A 5,214-nucleotide genomic window follows, 5' to 3' on the forward strand; every position below is an offset into this window, starting at 1 on the left:
CTTCCTCCGAAAAGAATATTGTATTTATATATATATCCTTATTTATATATATGTTTTGAAAACGTATTATACTTTACAAATTGTTGTTATTGTTGGATGAATCAATTTGGTTAAATAACTCTTCAGCTTCTAGGTCCCAAAACTTCGTTTTTAGAAGGATTGGCTTTGCTGTTCAAAAGGGGGTTGCGGCGCAACTTGTTGCCCGTTTGCCTGCAACTTTATTGTAATCGTTTTATAGTAAATTATATAAAACTTCATGAGTAAAAAAAAAAAAAAAAAAAAAATATGTTCTTCATCCGTCTTTGTCCTTGAAAAAAAATAAATAACTGTTAAACGAATTAGTAACGGCATAGAAATGTTGGTAGATCTATCAGGGTGACACCCCCCACTTCCATTCGTGTTGGTTTAAAAGTGAGAATATTTCTAATATGGTACGTTTCTAATTATCAAATTGGTAGTCATACATGCGTTGTACTCTAAGCTAGTTTACAACTAACGTTTTTTGTGCTTAAAGGTAAAATGCGGGTTTCGTTATTGTGTTGTACCGTGTACAGATCGGTACTGTTGGGAGTATAATAGCCGTACACTATTATATTCATGTGTTGTTTATATATAAATTGTCTATATATAATAAGTTTTTCTCGGGAATAACTCACCAACATTCGTGTTGACCCAAATAACATGTCTCATGATGGTCTAAACACAGCTCGCGTTCCATATCGGAGGGTGAACAATCCAACACTTGATGAGTTATGCTTCACAATGATAAGAAGAGCCGCCATCGAAGGATCAAAAAGCTACATCGCTATGAACGTTTGCCGCCACAGCCAAACTCCCCACCAGCACCGGACAATGTTTTCCGCCCGGATCGACCCTCTGAGGCAGGCCTTTGGTCCATAAAGAGGGGCGTTGCCCCGCTTCAGATTCACGGAATAAGTAAAATAACGTTAAATGTAGTGGTATTTCACTTTCCCTCGAGGGCTCCCACATATACTACACCTCTCAAGTCATTTCACAAAGTCGGACTAGAGTCAAGCTCAACATGGTCTTCTATTCCAGCTGATTCTGCCAAGGCCATTCCCTTGGCTGTGGTTTCGCTGGATAGTAGACAGGGACAGTGGGAATCTCGTTAATCCATTCATGCGCGTCGCTAATTAGATGACTAGGAATTTGGATACCTTAAGAGAGTCATAGTTACTCTCGCCGTTTACCCGTGCTTGGTTGAATTTCTTCACTTTGACATTCAGAGCGATGGGCAGAAATCACATTGCGTTATCATCCGCAGTGGCCATCGCAATGCTTTGTTTTAATTAAACAGTTGATTCCCCTTGTCTATACCAGTTCTGAGTTGGTTGTTCGAATCCCGGGGAAGGCCCCCAGAGAGGTCGTTCCCAATACGTCCCCCAAACGGCACGCGGCGACCTGCTCTCGCTGGGAAGCAGCTTGAGCAGTCCGCCGACAGCCGACGGGTTTGGGACACGGACCCCTGTGCCCAGCCCTAAGATCCAATCCTTTTCCCGAGAGGACGGATCCATTTTTTCGACTTCCGTTGCCTATATTATTCCATCGACCAGAGGTTGTTCAATTTGGAAACCTGATTCGGTTTTGAGTACAACCAGGCGTGGGAGGCACTCGGTCCTCTGTATTTTGAAGGGCCGACGGGGGTGCACCAGACACCGCGTGACATGCGGTGCTTTTCCTGCCGCTGGACCCTACCTTCGAATGAGTTGTTTCCAGGATGGGCAAGCTGTTAAACAGAAAAGATAACTCCTCCCGAGGCCCCCCGCCGATGTCTCCGAAATCCCTAACGTTGTCGTCAACCGCCACGCCTCGGTTAAAAAATTTTAGCCTGATTCCTTTCGAAGCTCACGTGAAAAAAGCTATTTGACGGGCTTCCGCGGTCTCTTAGGATCAACTAACCCATGTGCAAGGGTCGTTCACATGGAACATTTCTCCTCTTCGGCCTTCAAAGTTCTCATTTGAATATTTGCTACTACCACCAAGATCCGCACCAACAGCCGCTGCGCCCGGGCTAACGCCCAAGGTTTTGCAGCGACCGCCGCACCCTCCTACTCGTAGAGGCTCGGCACTTGCCAAGACGGCCGGATGTAGGTCTAGCGTTTAAGCGCCATTTATTTTCGGGGCTAGTTGATTCGGAAGGTGAGTTATTACACACTCCTTGACGGATTTCGACTTCCATGACCACCATCTTGCAGTCATAATCTACCAACACCCTTTGTGGGTTCTAGGTTAGCGCGCCGTTTTGCACCGTAACCCAGCTTCCGGTTCATCCCTCATCGCCAGTTCTGCTTACAAAAAATGGCCCACTTGGAGCTCTCCATTCAATGGCACGGCAAAACAAAGCAGCCACGTCGTCCGATCTATTTAAAGTTTGAGAATAGGTCGTGGGCATTGTGCCCCCGATGCCTCTAATCATTCGCTTTACCCGATAGAACTCGTACCCGGGCTCCAGCTATCCTGAGGGAAACATCGGAGGGACCCAGATACTAGACGGTTCGATTATTGTTTCGCCCTATACCCAAGTCAGACTAACGATTTGCAAATCAGTATCGTTGCAGGCCACCACCAGAGTTTCTCTGTCTTCGTTCCACTCAGGCATAGTTCCCCATCTTTCGGGTCTTCAAACAGGCATGCTCACACTCGATCCCTACTCTGACGATCAAGGTCGGTCGATGGCGCACCCCGCTAGGGGGATCCCGCCAATCAGCTTCCTACGCGCCTTACGGGTTTACTCACCCGTTGACGCGCACACATGTCAAACTCCTTGGTCCGTGTTTCAAGAATGGGCCAAACGGGGTGCTCGCAGGCCGGTTTCAGGAGCACGCAGGTGCCGAAGCACATCAGGACGACGTGCTCTGCCAACCACATTCGTTACAACGGCATCTCCACAGGCATATCAACTACCATGGTTGGCCGTCGTACCAATCCACACTGGTCCACGCCCCGATCTTATCGCCGGACCAACATAAGTCGTTCCACATCCGACCGGGACGCATTGTCGGCCCCATTCGCTTCCTCCAGACAATTTCAAGCACACTTTGACTCTCTTTTCAAACTCCTTTTCATTTGTCCCACACGGTACTTATTTGCTATTGGTCTCACGCCATAATTTTTCCTTGGACGGAATTTAACGCCCTATTTGGGCTGCATTCCCAAACAACCCGACACGTAGACAGCTCCTTGGATGGAATTTATAGCCACTCTTTGACGGAATATCTTTCAAGTACTGATTTCAGCCTCACATCCCTTTTGTATTTGAACCTTTCAAGTTGTTGTTTGAGCCTCTCCTTCTTGATTTTCTTTAATTCTGAGTTGCCTTCAAACATTTCCATAATTGCATCATACATAGCCTTGGCAGTGGCATGATGAGCAACCTTTGTCAGAATCTCCCAAGACAGACCCAATTTTATTATAGAAAGAGCTTTATCATCTACTTTCCTCATTTTTGCTTCAGTAGCTTGGTTGGCATTTTTTACATCAGGTGTATAAGGTCGATTCTTAATAGAATTCCACATATCTACGTCATTGTAGCACACAACAGCTACAAAAAGAACTTTCCACTTTATGAAGTTTTCATATCCATATAACCTCGGAATTTTGTTAGTTGAGACCTCTTGCTCATCGTAGCCAGACATATTTTAGTGATTTTATGATTATTTTGAAAAACAGAGTAAACAATTGAAAAACCTAAAAAGATTAAAAATTTTCTTAAAAACATAATCTGATTTGGAGATAAAATCTTCAGATCTGATGAATCTGGTCAGCTCAGAGCAAGATCTATAATAAATATTAAAACCTTAGTTCAAATAAGAGAAAGAAAACACCAAATATTGTAGATCTGGATGAATAATGAAGAACAGAGTAGCTAACGTCAGACACCAATGAAACAATACTCAGCTCACGTCATTCTTTATCTTCAAATAATCAACAATAAGCAACGAATCTTCACCTTAACAACAACCTTCAACTCTGATACCACTTGTCGGTCCCGTATAATCACTCTATCACTCACTATAAATGTCGCAACCCACACAGTTAAGTGTTGACAAGAGGGTTAACGACATTCTTTTTAAGGTAAGAACAAGTGTATGTTAATGGCGGAATCACTAATAAACAATATTGTTGCTTAAATATTTTAAATGAAAAAAACACAGATTGTAACTCAAAAGATTTCCATTTATAGAAAGATTAATACAAAAGCAAATCGATTAGGGTTTCAATAAGGAATGTTTAATCCGTACAATTTTTAGAACAGCCGTCACACTCAATTTAGGAATAAATCCGTATGTCTGAAAGGTGTAAACCGACTGTTCAGTGGTAGGAGTGCCCTAAATTATTCTATTTATAGGCCTGCCACTACTTGACTGTCGTCCTACCTTCTTGAAAGCTTAATGATAGATACATAATAAGAAAATCCTATAACAAAGATTCTATGTTAAAAACAGGTCTTTGAGTAAGCTTTGCAACTTTTGTCTTCTTTGAGCAGACATGGTAACCAAAGTGTACTGGGGAACAGTTCTCCGGGTAGACTTACTTAGAATATTTTCATTAGAAAATAGTCACCTAGCAGACTTCAATCTTCTTAACCATAGCAAACTTTGCTCAATAGGATCCTATGAGCAAACTGTTCTTCATAAATCCCATCAACTCTTTGTTAATCATTAAATTATTGAACAAACAAAAGTGTGCTGGTAAAACTGTGGACTTGGGTGGTACCACTATAGCTTGCTCGGAGTTGAACCTTTCTAGAGAAAGTCCTTAGTAAAATTCTTGATCAACCTTCTTCAAGCATGCTCGTACCACCGATTATTAATAAAACCTTGCAAGATCTTCCAAAATACTTGGCTTCGAAAGCTTGGTTAAGTTAAGAGTTTGCTAGTAAGAAAGTCGTGCTCGACTAGAAGAACACCTTTGCTAGACAAAATGAACCATGCTCAGTTTAACACTTAAGAAGACTTAAAGAAGATAACCTTGCCTGAAAGGCAATATTCCTTGCTAGGTTAAGTAAATAAACTTGCTCGGAGTCCTAAATGTGCTCGGAGTCCATACTTAGATGATTTCAGAGAGGTTGAGAAGATTCCAATCTTCATTTAGCACTTTTCTCATCCCAATACCTTGGCCTTGGCCTTGGCCATGGGTGCTTTGGTATGCCTTGGCCTTGGCCATGGGCAAGGTTGGGGGGCAGTCTAGTTG

The 5,214-nt window shown here is 42.9% G+C and overlaps 1 pseudogene; it reads right to left on the minus strand.

Moving 5' to 3' along the window:
* Window positions 1-405: 405 nt before the first annotated feature.
* On the minus strand, window positions 406-3,336 carry LOC143603266 (25S ribosomal RNA; annotated as a pseudogene).
* Window positions 3,337-5,214: the final 1,878 nt, after the last annotated feature.

This window comes from Bidens hawaiensis, unplaced genomic scaffold (assembly GCF_021521415.1).
Source record: "Bidens hawaiensis isolate Kalapana, Puna unplaced genomic scaffold, B.hawaiensis_p1.1 tig00061126_1, whole genome shotgun sequence".
Taxonomy (NCBI): Eukaryota; Viridiplantae; Streptophyta; class Magnoliopsida; order Asterales; family Asteraceae; genus Bidens; species Bidens hawaiensis.